Source organism: Cricetulus griseus, chromosome 3, assembly GCF_003668045.3.
Source record: "Cricetulus griseus strain 17A/GY chromosome 3, alternate assembly CriGri-PICRH-1.0, whole genome shotgun sequence".
NCBI classification, from domain to species: Eukaryota; Metazoa; Chordata; class Mammalia; order Rodentia; family Cricetidae; genus Cricetulus; species Cricetulus griseus.
This window is the reverse complement of record NC_048596.1, coordinates 51854202-51872867: the sequence shown is the minus strand read 5'-3', so window position 1 is coordinate 51872867 and position 18666 is coordinate 51854202.

Below are 18666 nucleotides of genomic sequence, written 5' to 3'. Positions count from 1 at the left end.
ACTTTTTAATGAAATAGGGAGCACTTTGCATAGCTTAGGAAACACTTGCTGTTTCTATGCCAACAAATCAGTGGTAATTAGGGAAAACCTTGCCAGGGTCAGGGAAAACCTTAAAGAAAGGAAGAAAGGAGGAAAGGAGATATAGATCAGATAATTGGTATCAGTCTCTACTTACCTGGTCCCCATGGCTGACCACTGTACTGTCAGTATTAGCCAGCCATTGGTTCTTATCCTGATCAGGCTAAAGATGGGACCCTGCATTCTCAACTACATAGCTAACTACATCAAACATAGACTAACTCAGTTAAACTACTGGTCCTTAGGACCAACTATGCCCTCCTAGAACAGGAGGGGTCAACTATGTGACTAATGCCCATAAAACCAGTGGGCAGGCTCGGAATTGGTGGTGCACGCCTTTAATCTCAGCACTCGGAGGCAGAGGCAGAGGCAGAGGCAGGCAGATCTCTGTGAGTTCAAGACCAGCCTGGTCTACAAGAGCTAGTTCCAGGATGGCCTCCAAAGCCACAGAGAAACCCTGTCTCAAAAAAAAAAAAAAAACAAAACACCAAAAAACAACAACAACAACAAAAACAAAAGCAAAAACAAAACAGTGGGCAATGTGACAGAGCAAGACAATGCAGAGCTTCTGCCATTTTGGATTCTTGCTGAGGCCATTTTAGGTTTAACTAGAATTTGATCTCTTTGATAGAGAATGTACTGGAAAATTACCCAACTATTTTAGGAGCCTGAAATCAAGATGCCCCAGATAACTTAGCTTCTGTTAAACTGTCCATTTCTTCGGCCCCCCCCACCCCCCCAGCTAACTGGTTATCTTAGCTTCTGTTAAACTGCTTGCTTGTACAAAACCTCCATCTGAAGCTATCAAATGAGATAACAAGATGTGGTTTTTGCCTTTTAAAAACACTTATTCTAAATACTTGACACTACACTTGGGTGCTGAGTAATTCAGTGTAGTTCCAGCCAGCTGGAATAAAGACTTTCAAGTGGTTGTATATTGTGTCTGAAAGGTCATCATCTTTTGTGGGATCCCTGTTAATACTCTACCAACTGAGCTTTTATTTTTTTTAATAAATGTAATTTTTAAAAGACTTTTTTATCTATTTTTTGTATGAGTGCTCTATTTGCATGTATGCCTTTATGCCAGAAGAGGGTACCAGATTCAACTAAAGATGGTTGTGAGCCACCATGTGGTTGCTGGGAATTGAACTCAGATCCTCTGGAAGTGCAGCCAGTGCTCTTAACCACTGAGCCATCTCTCCAGCCCCTAGCTTTGATTTTTTTAAAAAAAAGATTTATTTATTTAATGCATATGGATGCTTTGTCTGCATGCCCATTGCACACCAGGAGAGGGCATTGAATCCTGTTATAGATGGTTGTGAGCTGCTATGTGAGTGCTGGGAATTGAACTCAGGACCCCTGGAAGAACAGCCAATGCTCTTAACCACTGAGCCATCTCTCCAGCCCCCATGATTCTATCCCAGAAAGATTTGTTCTGCACTTTGGAGTCCACGGGGTAGGTTCAGCATTCATTCTGCCTCTGTCCCTGATTACGGATTGTGTCAGATGTCATTCTAGGTGAGTAGGAGGACCTCACAGGTTAGCAGGGGAAGGGAAAACTCAGATTGAAACAGGAATGGGGTAAAAACAAAGATCCAATACTTGCAGGCTGTCATTGTTGCCCTTATCAGCATTAGGACCAGGGGAAGGAGTGTGGGCCCAATTGTGGCTTCTCTTCATTGCTGGCACTTGCTTTAGCTGACCCGGTAGCTGACTAGAAGGCAAGTACAGATTGAATGGGCGCACAAGTGCAAAACCAACACCAGGTATTGGAGAAAAACCTCTACAGGGCTCTTATCACTGTGAAAACACATTATCTGCTGTGGCAGATGGTTTTTCCGTATGCCTTTGGGGTGGCAGTCACAAATGGCTCTAGTCTTATGTCATCACACTTGAATGTCTCCAGAGGAAAGAGTCATTAAAATTGTTTTTTGTTTTTAAAGCTCCTGTCTATTAAAAACATGTCTATCTCCATTCCAGGGAAGGCTTTTGGATGGTATGGCTTGAGTCATTCCCTTTGTAGTCAGTGCTAGTCCCGGGGCTAAGGTTTAAGAAAGTCAGACCTAGGTCACAGATGATAAGCTGCAGGAAAACTGCTTCTGCCAGTCACCAAAGGAAAGATTGCTGGCCAGCATGATGTAGGAACCCACTTCACTCCCTAGCTCTCCAAAATAGCTGTTTAGCAAACATGAGATTGAGACACTTAAGCCTGGTAGGATGCCTAGGGTAAAGGTTCTGGAATGCTATTTTGAGAGTGGTGGGTAGATGTTTATGCTGCCCTTTTTATGCAGGGGGTGTGCTTCAGGGCATTTCACCTGGGATTTATTCTCTGGTCTCTCCGGTAGTACATTGGGGGTTTCAGAGGGAGGGGATTTGGAAGAAACACTTCACTATTGTCTTTCATAAAAGCCCAGCAAACTTAGAATTGGCATAGTTACGAAGTGTTACCACAGCAACCTGGACACATGTGAAAACCCTGTATTCAGTTGGCTAGAGGATCCTTTTCCCTGGGGAGATCGTCTGCTCTGACCGGCTGTTAAGCAACACAGTCCCTTGTGTCATTCAGGAATCTCTGCTCTGGTTCTTGTGTAGAGGAGACAGACATCACAAACAGCTCCTGCTTATCATTGCCCTGCCAGCCCAGCTCTTCCCTTATTCTACAATGGCCTTCTTCTCCACCTGCTCAGATTCCGTATGGGGTCTGCGAGTCCTCTTCAATGCTGATACCATTTTCCTCATTTCACTCAGGCAGAGTGAAAAGACAGAAAATTCTTAAAAAGTAGCATTGCTTCCCTCTTTTTCAGAAGGAAAATTGGTTTGTAATAAAGCCTGTAAACTGCAGTTAAGGGAAAAATTGGATCTCATGTTCCTTATCAGGTGCTACGGTTTAAATGTTCCCTAGAGTTCATGTGCTGGAAACTGAATCCCCAGTGTTATTTGTTGCCAGCATTTAAAAGGTGGGAATGTTGCAAGATGACTGGGCAGAACTCTCACTGATGGATCAAACCCTTCGTCATTAGTCGGTAGTGGGAGGAGAGGCTCCATCAAGAAAGCTCTGTTTAGCATCCTGGCTCTGTGTTGCTGTGCAGTGCCACTGCTGTATTCTGGTGTAGCCCAAGGACCTCAACAGATGCTGAGCAGTTTACAGAGCTGTGAACCAAATAGACCTTTCCCATATTAGCTGCCCAGTCTTGGCCATGTTAAGGGCAGTCTAATGACGGTGCTGGCATCAAGCAGCAGCTTCTTCTTTTTTTTAATTTTATTTTATTAGTTCAAATTAGGAACAAACTTGCTTCAGATGTCAATCCCTTCTCCCTCTCCATCTCCTTCCCCCCAACATCCCACCTGCCCTTAGCCATCCCCCCCTCCACTCCCCAGGCAGGGTAAGGCCCTCAAAAGGGGTTCCCCAAAGTCTACCACATCATCCTGGGCCAGGCCTAGGCCCTACCCCATGTGTCCAGGTCAAGAGAGTATCCCTTCACCAGGGATGGGCTCTCAAAATCTCTTCTTTTTTGTTTTAAGACCTTACATATTTAATATAGTGCGTTACCTCTGTACAAATGGAAAAAAATTAAGTTCAACATTTCTAGACCAATATGCCTGTTAATTTTTGTACAATGCCAACTCAACACGGTAAACTGGGATACTTTTTTCCAAAGTTGACAGCACAGCTAAAGTTTCCAAAAATTCAAATTACATATGTATTTATATATTTATATTTATATAAAAAGACCAATAATGGCAGTATGTTATGCATCAATAGCAGCAACAGCTTTTCCAGGTTCTGTAGTCATTTGAACAAAATTGTAGAGACATCTAGCATTTGCCATTAAAAAAAAAAAGTAAAAAACAAAATCCCAGAAAAATAGCACAGTTCTGTTACTCTTGTGGTACCTGGCACCATTTTTTTTTTAAATTAGCTTCTCAATCATCATCTGGAAGGAAACCATTCTGAGCAACATCATTAAAAACAGCTCTGATAAAGCACGGTCACTACTTTGTATCATAAAGCAGGTCTACATACATATGAGTGAGTACAAATCATGTTTGTCTTTTTGTGATTCGGTTACCTCGCTCTGAATGGTTTCTTCGAGTTCCATCCATTTTCCTGCAAATTTCAAGATTCCATTGTTTTGTTCTGCTGAGTAGTACTCCATTGTGTAAATGTACCACATTTTCTGTATCCATTCTTCAGTTGAGGGGCATCTAGGCTGTTTCCAGTTTCAGGCTATTACAAATAATGCAAGCAGTAGCTTCTTACTGAGTGTTACAGAATGGGGTGAAAAGTAAAAATCTGAAGCTCTCTGACTAGACCATTCCTATACAATTTGCTCTGTTTATGTCTGGCACAGCATTAGGAAAGATGGGCAACAGAGATAACAGCTGGGTCCATTTGGAAGCAGAGTGTCCCAAAATGCTCTTGGGTTGGGGATAACGCTCAGCTATAGCTTATCTAACCCTAGATTCTACTTTCAGAGTTACTACTCCACAAGATATCTTCCATCTTTGTTTTATTTATTTTATTGCATTAGAGAGAGAGAGAGAGAGAGAGAGAGAGAGGGAGAGAGAGAGAGAGAGAGAGAGAGAGAGAGAGAGAGAGAGAGAGAGAGAGAGCACATATACCATGGTGCAGGTCAGAACTTGCAGGAGTCACTTCTCCCCCACCATGCAGGGCCTGGGATCTAACACTGGTTGAGGCTAAGGTGGCAAATGGTTTTTACCTGCTGAGCATCGTGGGTTTAGATGACCTTAGAGTCACTAGCCTAATATGCTCAGCGTGGATTGGTTGAGGGATAGAGCACATAAAACAGTGGCATTTATTAATGCTGACTCTCCTTATCAAGAAGCAGGTGAGTATCCTGTGATGTGGATGATCGTGTGTCTCTCAAGTTACTAACACATCCTGACCAAGGAACTGCCACGTGGCAGACAGTACTCAGCAGGTTAATGAGCTCTTCCTTTGGAAAATACATTCTTATGCATTGTCTAATAGCATCAGCAACCCATTTTGCAGATGAACAAAATGCGGCCCAGAGGGAACTACACATTGTCTCTTAAAGTAGCAAGGGCAAAACTAGGTTTTGGCTGGAGCATCCTCACTTCAAAGGCTCAGTTTTGGCATGGAATGGATAAATATAGACATGATTAAGAATTCATTTTAGAGCTGGGCTTGGTGGTGGACAGCTTTAATCCCAGTGGCATTGGGTTGCAGAGGCAGGAGGATCTCTGTGAGTTTCAGAAATAGACAGCCAGCCAGGGCTGTTACAGAGAGAAACCCTGTCACAAAACAAAACAAAACAAAACAAAACAAAACAAAACAAAACAAATCATTTTAGCCTTTCCTCAGCTGCTGCCAAGGTGCTTGGTCCTTCAGAGGAAGCTAAGACCATGTCCTGGTGAGGCCTTCCCTTCTTTTGGCGACTAGCATCATGCAGGCAGTCTGAAACATAACCTCCATCTCTGAGCTCCCTTGTGTAGAATTATAGTCTCTTTATTCAAAAAGACACCAAGGCAAGACACAGGCCAGAGCTAGGTTACAGAACCCAGCAAGCGCGGCCAGAACAAAAAAGGGGCCAGGGTCCCCACGTGCAGCCCCTTAAGAAGCTCCCTTATGTCACCCTGGCTTTCCTTCACCACGCCCTTATGGGCGAGTCCCGGGTCCACCTGGTACCTGTCCCAGGACTATTGGGCGGGGCTAGAGTGTCTCCCTACAATTCCCCTTTTAGTCTAAAAGAGGATTAAAACTTAATAGTGTAAAATATCCAAAACTAACAATCATAAGGGTGAAATACAAGAAGATACAATAATCTGCTATGACACATCCTATGTCTATTCTAGCTAAGTCTTAAAGTCATGTGGAAAAAGTGTCTAACTTGAACACCTTCTTCCAATCCCAACTCTAAACCATAAGAAGGTCATTCTTAACTAGACTTACACTACCCTAATACACAATAATGGGGAACGGGGGCGTAGCATCTTCTAGGTTGCTTCCTGCTGGAATGGGACGATGATAGTCATGTGGGGGCCCTGTGGAAAAAAAAATGCCAGGACAGGGAAAGTCTCTAATGAGTTATGTCTAGTCCATGTTAGATGAGATTTGTTTGATTGAAGATCTATGTTGAAATCCTCAACTTGATTGAAGTCGTTACTCGAGGTTCTGGTTGGAGTGTCAGTCGAAATGGAGTGAGTTGAATCCAGTGTAGTCGGGGAGGTGTAGTCCAATTCCTTTTCCGGAGCATGCAGGGATTGCTGTCAGGCTGGGTCTTGTTGGCTGTATGGGACTCAAACATAAGTGTCATCAGAGAAATGTTCGCTTGTTTATGTATGTGTACCGGGAAAGGTACCTTGACGAACCTTGACGAACAACGATTATGAGAGGGTGTGAAAGAAAAAGCCAAGAAAAGACAAAGATAGTCCTCTTATTCTTCATTTATTCTGTATTATAGAAATTGGCTTCTTGATATAACACAGAAATTTTTAAATGTTGTTAAATAACATGCTTGGATTTTAGAGTAGGAAAGCCAAATCCAACTCTAAATCCAGTCTCGATTTAGTTGAATAGGGACTAGGAAATGAATAGACATAGAGTTATTCGAGAGACAGCTGTAAATTTTACCGTATAGCACGTTCCTTTTGTTCGATGGTTATAGCTACGTTCTTTCCTTGAGTATCCATACATGTAGTGTCCTTTGACTTATAGAGGGGGGTTCCTCAGAAAATACCTGTCAGTCATCCTTGTCGAGGGGGTTGTCTCCCTCAACTCGAATCTTGATCAATTTTGATGGTATCCAAAGATTTTCTTCTCCTGTGGAGACAAATGCAAAACCCCTACCCCAACGTAATACATGTCCAGGTTTCCATGCCGAGGTCAGCACATCTTTGTAATACACTGGTTGGTTCAGTTCAGCAGTTTTTTCCGTAGTCCAGTGTCTTTCCTCAGCTGTCTGCCCACTGTCATTGGCATTAAGAAAGTTTAACGTTAATAAAGCATTATGTAATCTATGTTTGGGGGGTTTCGACTTACCAGCTTACCTATGGAGCATCTCCTTAAGTGTCCTGTTAGACCTTTCGACGACTGCTTGTCCTGTAGGGTTGTGTGGTATACCTGTGACATGCTTAATGTTATAATATTTGAAAAACTGTTCCATTTTTGTGGAGACATATGCTGGAGCATTGTCAGTTTTTATCTGCGCCGGTATGCCCATAACTGCCATCACCTCCAGTAGGTGTGTAATAACGGAATCAGCCTTTTCAGAGTTGAGAGCAGTAGCCCATTGGAAACCTGAGAATGTGTCAATGGTATGATGCACATATTTCAAATTTCCAAATTCTGCAAAGTGGAAGACGTCCATTTGCCAGATCTCATTCCTCCGAAGGCCTTTAGGATTGCATCCTGCTGGCAGTGGAGTTTGGTTATAAAAGGAACAAGTAGGACAGTTTCTCACTATCTCCTTGGCTTGTTGCCAAGTGATGGAGAAGCCCTTTTTTAAACCCTTGCTATTTACATGATGCTTTTTATGAAATTCCGAGGCTTCTAGCACAGTGCCAATCAATAAACGATCGATCTCATCATTGCCTTGTGCCAGTGGGCCTGGCAGACCCGTATGGGATCTGATATGCGTAATGTACAGTGGGTTACTTCTGTTTCTGATTGTTTCCTGTAACTGCAAGAACAACGAGGTTAGTTCAGTATTATCAGGGACAAATTCTGCAGTCTCTATGTGCAAGACGACTCTTTCTGCATATTGGGAATCAGTAACTATATTAAGAGGTTCCGTAAAATCCATAAGCACCATAAGAATTGCATATAATTCTGCTTTCTGTACAGATGTATATGGACTTTGAACTACTTTACTTACCTCACCTGCTTTATAACCAGCCTTACCTGTTTTGTTAGCATCGGTGTAGAATGTAAGAACTCCAGAAATGGGAGTTTGTCTTACTATGCGTGGAAGAATCCAAACTGTCTTTTTTATGAATTTAATTCTGTCGGTTTTGGGATAGTTGTTACTAATTGTTCCCAAAAAGTTGGTGAGAGCTATTTGCCAATATTCATTATCCTTCTATAAGGAGGAAATCTCATCATTAGTTAAAGGTACTATAATCTCTGCTGGGTCTTTCCCAGTCAACTGACGAAGTCTTAATTTGCCCTTTAAAATCAAATCAGAAATCTTTTCTATATACGTCTTTAACTTTTTGTTCTGCTTATGTGGCAGGAATATCCATTCCAATATAGTGTCTTCCCTCTGCATCAGAATCCCAGAAGGGTATTCTCTGGATGGCAAGATGACCAGAATGCAGTCTAGATCAAGGTTTATCCGATCTACATGCGCATCCAATATTCTGTTTTCTACCCATTGTAGCTCTTTTTCTGCCTCAGCCGATAATATTCGTGGACTGTTTAAGTCCTTATCACCTTTTAGTGCCATTTTTAAATGCTTTAAGTCATGTCCTTCCACACCAATAATCGTCTGTAATTGAGATATTTCTCCCAGTAGCTTCTGAAGACTGTTAAGAGTTTGATAACGGTCCCTTCTAATTTGTACCTTTTGAGGTCTGATTCTTTGTAAGTCTATCTTATATCCTAAATAGTTAATAGAATCTCCTCTTTGTATCTTTTCTGGGGCAATTTGTAAACCCCATCTAGGCAGAACCTCCTTCACCATAGTAAACATACATTCTAAAGTTTCCTCACTAGAATCTGCTAAAAGAATATCATCCATATAATGATAAACAAGAGATTGTGGAAATTGTTTACGAATTATTTCCAAAGGTTGTTGTACAAATTGTTGACACAAGGTAGGGCTATTTAGCATCCCCTGAGGTAAAACCTTCCATTGGCATCTCCGAACTGGTTGTGAGTTATTAAGAGTTGGCACCGTAAATGCAAACTTTTCTCTATCACTTTCTTGTAATGGTATAGTGAAAAAGCAGTCTTTAAGGTCAATTACTATGATCGGCCATCCTTTAGGTATTAAGGAAGGCAATGGCATTCCAGGCTGCAGAGCGCCCATAGGCTGAATTACCTTATTTATGGCTCTCAGGTCTGTCAGCATTCTCCAGTTACCTGACTTCTTCTTGATGACAAATACAGGAGAATTCCAAGGGCTGGTAGATTGCTCTATGTGACCAGCCTCTAGCTGTTCCTGTACTAACTTTTCTAGAGCCTCAAGCTTTTCAGAGGTCAAAGGCCATTGCCCTATCCAGACTGGTTCGTCTGTAAGCCATTTTAATGGCAGGGCCTTTGGTTCCTCTGAAGGCCTGTCATTTGTATTTAGTGTCTGTACAGCCCGGATAGTTGGTAACCATTTTCCATGGCATCTTACCCGATCTTTTCTACTATCCAGCGATTGTCTAGAATTCGTATCTGACACTGGAGGGATGTTAATTTGAGTATTCCACTGCTGTAATAAATCACACCCCATAAATTTATAGCAATATCTGCTACGTAAGGTTTCAATATTCCTTTTTGTCCTTCCGGTCCAATACAAACAATCGAGTTAACACTCCGTCGAACTCTAGATAGAGTTCCAATTCCTAAAAATTGTACATTGGCCTCTTTAAGTGGCCAATTCTTAGGCCAACATTTCTGAGTGATAATAGTCACATCAGCTCCAGTGTCCACTAAACCAGAAATAACTTTATTGTTAATTTTAATTTTTAACTGAGGCCTTTTATCATTAATAGAAGCTTGCCAAAATATGCGTTTGTCATTTTCACCAGTCACATGTGATTCTTCATCACTATTTAAACTACCCTCTAGAGCAGTATCATTTTCCACCATAGGCAAGGAATTATCTATTCGTCCTGCGAGAGATTGTCTTCCACTGTTACTGGGAATGATCGAACTGTTCTCGGGGCAGGGGACTGCTTGAGGCCCCCTTCCGAGTTTCCCGGCGCCAATAAGTTCCCCGGCGCCAATAAGTTCCCCTGAACATCCCTAGTTGATCTGCATTCATTAGTCCAGTGTTTGCCCTTACCACATCTCCTACATAACCCAGAGGGCAACGACCTGTTGCATGGGGAATTGTTAGAATTTCTCTGTCTACAATTTTTCCTTGTATGTCCTATTTTACCACAGCTGAAACATCTATTCTCCTGACGCCTCCATGGACTTCTGGAGCGTGCTCTTCCTATGCGAGGCTCTGGGTCAAGTTGGCGATGAGCACTGGCCTCACGGTACCTGTGTGAGCCCCTGTAAGGTGCTCTTCCTTCCCAAGTCCTTCTGTTACTATCTTTTCTAATCTCCTTTTGTTTGTTGAAACCTCTTGGGACAGCTTCTTCTGCCCAGATTCCAGTATCTTGTATGTTACAGTCAATATGGGCAGTATGCAAAACCCATTCTTCTAGTGGAGCTGATCTGATCTTTAGAGGCAAAAGTATTCTTTTGCACATTGGGTTTGCACTGTGATAAGCTAAACTATACACAATTGGATGTCTTATTGTTGGATCTGTTACCTGTTTGTCTACTGCTCTGGTCAATCTGTCTAAGAAGTCTTTAAATGGTTCTGTTTGTCCCTGTTCTATTTTTGTAAAAGCTTCTAGCTGTTCTCCTGATTCACGAACCTTGTCCCATGCATTTAGTGCTGCTGTTCTGCATAGGGACAGCGTATGGTGGTCATATTCAGCCTGAATCTGTGGGTCAGAATAAATACCTTCTCCTAGGATTTTTTGGAGGGGTGCATCAACCCCGTCTCTGGTGGCTTGCCGTTCTAGGAGTCCTCCTTCCTCCCTGAATAATGCTCTCCATTCAATTAAGCAGGAATTATCGAGGACAGCTGATGCTAATCCTATCCAATCTGTGGGCGTCACCCTGTTAAAGGTGGCCCATGAATGCAATAGCTGTTTTACATATGGGCTATGAAGACCATACGAGACAACCGATTCCTTAATATGCCTAAGATCCTTTAATTGGGTTGGCTGCCATGTATATGCTGTCTGCCCATGGGAGTGTTTTTTAGATGGTTGCCTGTCCACCACCATGGCCGGGTATACTAAAGGTGTGTGTATAACCGCTTTAGGGTGATTGAAATACCTTCTTGAATTGTGCATCTTGGATCGGAGTGAGCCAGTGTCTTCTTGTTCAAGATATGTCAGCCGGGTCAGAATTTTCTCACGAGAGGCTTTAATCTCATCCACCATAAAGGATTCAAGGCGTGATGCGGAATCCACCATTTACTTCGACAATTCTCCTGTAAGATTTTCTAGACGAGTAATACGTTCATCCCTAGCTAGCATTTGGGTGGCCTGGAAATAGCCATCCAGAGATTGAAATTTAGAATCAAGGTTGCGATTAATCTCTGCCATGAACTGGGTAGACATTTCCAGTTTGGCAACCCTGGTCTGTAACTCCTCCTGTAAGCTTTGAAGCTCAGTTCTAAGTTCATTATAGTCCCTCTCACATTTCCCAGCTATTGACTTAGTGGCATTATCTGATTGTTGAAGCCTATTCTGGGTCTCTTGTACCTTAGTGACAAAGGAATAGGAGAGAGAGCCTAGCTGAGTTTCTAAGCGGCTGCATGCCATCTCCAACGATTCACAGTCTGCTGCCTGCTTAGCCATTAAGGCATCATGGTCTGTAGCCTGTTTGATCTGTAAGGTCTAAATAAGTTCCTGAATCTCATCACGGTCCTTTGCCCGATCGGCTTGTAAAGACTCTAAGATGGAGCATCTGTCTATTTTTATGTTGTTATAAATGTGATGCACTTCAGCTTGAAGTATTAGACAGATCTGCCTGTATCGTATAGAACATTGAACGAAGCCCATCATCCAGTTTTTGTTCTACCAGCTCAAGAAGCAATGAATAGGTAAGTTTTGATTCATTTAGAGCCTGGCTACGTAAGGCTTGTATATCCTGCAAGTGGGTAGAGAGATCAAACTTCCTTCTGTTCTTGAGGAACAACGACACATGAATCAAGAAAGTCACAGCTAACAAAACATATAAGCCAATATTTTGCAAGTCAGCCTGCTCCTCCAGCAGTGAATGCATGTAAGCATAAGATATGTTATACATGTCTAACTGCAAAGGAAATGCAGCCATATTTATTGGTAATTTCATTTCTGGTTGTAGTAACCACTGCCGGCCAGCAGGTGGCGCAGCGTCTATCTAGGGTAGGATCTGACTCACGGAAATCTGCTTTTGCCGCTAAGGAACTCTTTAGAACTTACCTGTCGGGTATTTGTGTCAGGCAGGTGGCTGTGCCCAGGGCTAGAGTTGAAAGACCCTGCCAGGGTCTGGCTGCAGACGGCGGCAGCAGGTGTAGACAGGCAGGCGGGAACAGAGGGAGTAGGTGCTTTCCCTGTGAATGAAAGCTGAAAACCCGCCGCTGTGTGCGCAGGAGCTCTGTGTTCAGGCCCTAAGCGCACACACATAGCTAGCTAAAGTGATTGCCCGGGAGAATTCTCCCAGATAGCCGGAGGGCCAGACAAAGCCAGGCCAGGTCTCCTGCGGGCGGGCAGCTCTCACGTGGCGGGAATCAGAAGTCCCAGTGGCGCGATTAGGCAAGAGCCCTGCTGTTCGCAGCTGAGCCGCGGCATGCACCGGCGCCCGCGGGAAGCGGAGGAGTCCCGCCCGCAAGCTGGTGGGTTGGCGAGCGGGCGGATCTCACGCCAACACCGCGGCGGGAGTCAGGAGTCCCGGCGGCACGAGCGCTGCACCGGGCCCGGGGGAGGGCGGGGGAGGGGAGGAACTCACTGATTCTCCTGGGTGCCCGTTGGCTCTTCAGGATCGTGAAATTCCGTTGGGCGCCACGTGTAGGATTATAGTCTCTTTATTCAAAAAGACACCAAGGCAAGACACAGGCCAGAGCTAGGTTACAGAACCCAGCAAGCGCGGCCAGAACAAAAAAGGGGCCAGGGTCCCCACGTGCAGCCCCTTAAGAAGCTCCCTTACTCGTCACCCTGGCTTTCCTTCACCACGCCCTTATGGGCGAGTCCCGGGTCCACCTGGTACCTGTCCCAGGACTATTGGGCGGGGTTAGAGTGTCTCCCTACACCCTTGCATCCTCATCCTGCATGCCTGTGAGGTGATGGTCCTGGAGGATAAGATCAATGGCTTCATTAAAGCAACTGGTGTCAATGTTTACTCTGTCTGGCCTGGCTTGTTTGCAAAGGCCCTGGCCAGTGTCAGCATTGGGAGCCTCATCTTCAGGGTAGGGGCTGGTGGGCCTGCACCAGCAGTTGGAGCCTCGCCACTGCTGCTGTCCCAGCTGAGTAGAAGAAAGTAGAAGCAAAGAGAGAAGAATCTGAGGAGTCTGATGATGACACAGGGCTTTGGTCCTTTTGACTAAACCTCTTTTGTTAACACCCAATAAAAAGCTGAACCTTTTTTTTTTTTTGTGTGTGTGTGTGTGTGTGTGTGTGTGTGTGTGTGTGTGTGCGTGTGTTTTGTTTTTAAATTCGTGTCACTTCTGTGGAGTCTGAGCCCAGCGTAGAGCAAGGGAATGTGTTTGGTCCCTCATAAAATGCCAACTGTGTGTCATTGGGGATATAGATGAAGACATTTGGGGATACACTGTGGCTTAAAGTCTTTTCTGCTAGATCTACGATTCCTAGTTGTCCCCACCACTCCTATTTATACAGACGTCTTTATGTTGACCAGGCTGGTCTGTAACTTCAGGTTCTGGTGATCTTCTGCTTCAGGCTTCAGCTGCATGCTCCCAAACTCTTTCCTTTGGCTGGCTTTTAAGTTTCACATAGGGAGATGCAAGAATCCAACTCTACCTTCAGATCCTGGTTGAATTTCAGAATTAAATGGACATGAGACAGATGAACAGGGATAAGAGCATATAATTTCTCTGACTCAAGTTTTATGTATCATAAGGATTTGCATGAAGAAATGAAGACTTATGGACTGTGGCCCAGTTGCAATTGCTAGTGTCTGTGAGACTTCTAGGATCAGAAAGAAATAGGGAGTGTGAAGAAGGGGAGGAGAAGACAATAACCCCAAGAAACAGCTAGGGAAGAGTCAGTTACTCCCATACTGTGGACAAGGGATAGTTAAGGTGTGCAGAAGTGCTTAAATTAAGTGGGAAGACTGAAAAGGCGAGCTATTATCACCTTTTGGGGTGGTTCTGGGAATGGAACACAGGGCCTCTGGGTGATGGTTTCTTTCTGATGTAGTGAGGGAAGCTGTCATATGGGAATTTCACTTCCTGCTTTGTTATTGTTTTATTTTATTTTTGAAACAGAATCTCACTATATAACCCTGCTGGCCTTGAACTCACAGATCCTCATGCCTCTACCTCCTGAGTGCTGGGTTTAAAGGATGTGCCACTATCTAGGCCTAATCTCTTGCTTTAAGAAACAGAAAAGAGCTGGGAGAGGAATCTCAGGACTCAGGAGGCAGAGACAGGCAGATCTCAGTGAGTTCGAGGCCAGCCTGGTCTACAGAGTGAGTTCTAGGACAGACTCCAAAGCTACACAGAGAAACCCTGTCTCAAACAAACAAACAAACAAACAAACAAAAAACCAAGAATTAGGAAAGAGTATGGTACTGAAGTTAACAGTCATATTTGTCCAAAATGTTTGTTTTGCTTTTTTTTCCATTTGTGCTATGGTAATGCACTATTTTAGACTTTTAAGGTCTTATTCACATAGGTTTGATTACAGAAACTAATAATGTATTCCCTGAATACTGACAAGGAAACCAAAAGGGGTTATGTATTCAAGCTCCTCTATCAAAATGTCAAGCGGTGTATTTTTTTTTAACTTCAATTTTAAAAAATGTTTTGAGATTTTATTTATTTATTTATCTATCTATTTATTTATTTGAGTGTAACAGGGCCCTGGACTTAGTAGGCCCCAAGAACTTAGAACTGACTCCAGGATGGAAGTGCCATCCAGGCTGTAAAACTCAGCAGGTAGACAGCACCACCTGCCAAAACTAAAGCAAAGGCCCAATCCATCAAAGTCCCTAGTTCTGGGAAAACTCTAAATGTACTAACCTTGCTTTTTGTCCTCTGTAGTTTTGCATCTGGCTGTTCCTGTTAACTGAAGTATGTCATCCCAGAACATGGTTTTTCTATGTAAAAGCTCACCCCGATAAAGGCTCAGGGCTACAGTGCCATCCTGAACACACAGTGTGGTTACTGGCCAGCTAACAAAGCCATTCTATTGGCTTAAACCTCAATTTTTGAGGCAAGGTCTTTCTATGTAGCCCTGGCTCCCTTGGAACTCACTATGTAGAGCAGGCTAGTCTCCAACTCACAGACAGGTCTGCCTATGCCTTCTGAGTGCAGGAACCAAAAGCATGAACCACTAGGCCCAGCTGCTATTAATAGTATCATCATCATCATCATCATCATCATCATCTTTTTGGAGACAAGGTCTTAAACTGTAGCTCAGGCTAACTTCGAACTCATGGCAATTCTCCTGTTTCAGCTTCCTAAAAGCTAGGGTTACAGGCATGTGACACTCTTGAGTGGAGGAGATAAATAACCCTTCGGGGTTAATCGTGTACAAAGACTAAAGGTAATGTGGCATGTTCTTACATGTTAGGCACTGGCAGAGGGGTGTGTGAAGACTGTCAGGCGCAGGGGTATCTGGGACAGAGGAGCAGAGCGGCTAGGCACGAAGCTGGAGGGAGGCATTAAAGTAAGTGACAACCCTTCTCCCCCCAGGACACAGCAGGTCCTAGGCAGGCTCTCATTAGTCAGTCACAGGAGGAGGGGCGGGGTGACCTGGTGACTCTGCGGCCATTAAACCAGTTCTGTTTGCGCTGGCTTCGCTTGCCTGCTCGTGAACGGAGGAGGGTGGAGCGCTTCTTTCCGGGACCAAAGCAAAGGTGAGAAAGCCCGGCTGCCTCCGCGGGTGCCCGCCGGGTGTCTGGGAGCTAGAGAGCGTCTGGGCCGGCGTAAACAAGTCAGGCGTGTAGCAGTCACTCTTCTGGCAGTGCGACAGAGAAAAGCAGCCAGGGATGCGCCCGAATGCCTGGCCAGAAAGAGTGCGAGCGCCCAGGGATCCGATGAGCCGCCCTTGGCCTCTAGCGAGGGGTTTGTCAATTTGAGGGCGAGTGGAGAGCAAAGCAGTGGCGGGCGAGAAAGTTGGAGGAGTTTGGTAGCTGTTCCTAGAGGGAACTGGTGGAAGCCACTTGCTCCCGGACCCTGCTTCTTGTTAGAGACATAATAAGCACTGCTCCATCTGTGCCTTAGGCATCCACGCCACTGCTAAGCTGAAGTTGAGCCCCACACATCGCCGAAGAAGATGCCAGCACCCATAGTAAGTACGGGTGGGGGGCCGAGTGTGGGCCAGGAATGGGGTAGCGTTTTAATAATGACTCTTGTCTTCTCGGGGTCTGACTTGCTGTTTTGAAGAGGAGCTTTGTAGTGAAGGAGCCACACTTCATCACTGCTGGGATCAGGGATCAGCTGTGGGTCAGCTGCCACCTGTTGAGCCATGTCAGCACTTGGTGAAGTGGGTAGGTTGGAAACTACCTTGCCTGAAACAAGCTCAATAGAAGGCAGAAGAGGCGAGCAAGTTGGAGGTTGGGTCTTTCTATCAAACCAGAAACACAGGACAGGTTCCTGGGATAGAATGTCTGAAGTTGAATCTGCTTGGCAGTGGGCTTTTCTGTCATCAGCTGACTCATTTCATGGCCATCCCTGCTGCCAGCAAATTCCCAGCTCTGGTTTCTCCTTCGTTCCTTTCTTCTCTCCATCCCTCTTCTCTTTTCTTTCTGATTCTCCCCCCCCCCCCAGACAAGGTTTCCCTGTAGCTTTGGAGCCTGTCCAGGAACTCACTCTGTAGATCAGGCTGGCCTGAAACTCACAGAGATCTGCCTGTCTCTGCTTCCGGAGTGCTGCGATTAAAGGTGTACACCACCACTGCTCGACTTTTTTGTTTGTTTGTTTTTGAGACCAGGCCTCAGGTAGCCCAGGCTCACATCAAACTTGCTATGTAGTGAGGACAACCTTGTCCTCCACTTCCTGAGTGCTGGGATTATAGGTGTGGGCTCCTTTGCATGCTAGGCTAGTACTCTATCCACTGAGACCCGGCCCGGCCTCTTTTCTAACCCATGATGTCTTGAGATTGTAACTGGGCAAATGTCTTCTTCACTTTAACAGGGACTTTATCGACTTGGTTCAGGTTGTAGGTTTTTGCAGACAGCCCTCTTGGGATTGTGTTCCAGTTGAGTATCTGTTGTGGGTTTTAATCAAGTTCAAATTCATTCTGATCCCCTGAGTGGAACATCATTTACAAGTTAGCAGTTCCCAGAACAGTCATGAAAGGCTAGTTCCAGGCTGTGCTTTCAGCTTCTGGTACTGCCAGGCCAGACTGTTTTGCTTTCTGTTTATAGCCAGGAAAACCTAAGACCACAGAAGTTAGCACCATAAACTTCGTATAAAGCTTGAAACCTGCTGAGACATTAGGAACTGACTATTGAAAACACATGTGTGCTTCTGTTGTGTGTTTTCACTGTGAAACTGTGTGTTCTTTGATTTAACTTCCATGTAGTAGACGATTTAAAAAACGCATTTGTGTGTGTTTGTGTGTGTGTTTCAGAGGCATGCATATGCCATGGCAAACATGCGAGTCAGAGAATAGCTTGCAAAAGTTAGTTCTCTTCTTCAATATTTGGGTCCTGGGATTTGAACTCAGATCACCAGGCTTGGCAGCAATCTCCTTTACTTGATGAGCCATCTTGCCACCCTTGTATTTTTATTTTAATTGAAAGAGTAAGAAATAAATATGTGCCAACTAGAGGTTTGCATAGAAGTTATTAAATCTGTCCTCTCGGGCTGAGCAGGGAAACTCATCACTCTTTTAATGCACTAAGTCCAATATTTGTAGTCACCCCATCAGGGCTGTGAAGCTGGGCATGCTGGCACGTACCTGCAACCCCACCATTTGGGACTTATACAAGAGGAGGGTAGCCTGGCTGTGTAAAGAGACCTGTCTCAAACAAAATAAAACAGGGCTGAAGACATGGCTCAGTGGTTAAGAGCACCAGATGCTTTTCCAGAGGATGTGGATTCAATTCCCAGCACCCACATGGTAGCTCACAACTGTCTGTAACTCCAGTCCTGAGAGATCTGACACCCTTTTCTGGCATCTGAGGGCACTGTACCCATGTGATGCATAGACATATGTTTAGTCAAAACACCTATACACATAAGATAAAAAGTAAAGGGAAAAAGTTAAAAAAAAAAAACAAAACCCAAACCCAAACTAAAAGTGCAGGGCTGTGGCTAGAGCCCTGGGTAGCTTCCTGTGCGGGGGGGGGGGGGGGGGGGCATGGGGGAGGAGGCCGGCACCAAAGTTCAACCCTGATCTCTCCCTGCTTGCTCAACTTTGGATGGATTCTTGGAAGTGAGATCTCAAACTGATACTGAAACTTAAATCCTGTGATAGGAATGTACCTTGCAGTCCTGAGTCCTGAGTCCCTTAACTGACTGCTTTGTTGTTGTTGTTGTTTTGTTCTTTTGAGACAGAGTGTCTATGTAGTCCTGGCTGGCCTGGAATCTACTATGTAGACCAGGCTGGTCTCCAACTCAAAGAGATCCTCATGTCTCTGCCTCTCAGGCACTGGGATTAAAGGCGTGCACCACCAAGCTAGGCCTGACTGCTTTCTGATCTGAGCTTGATATC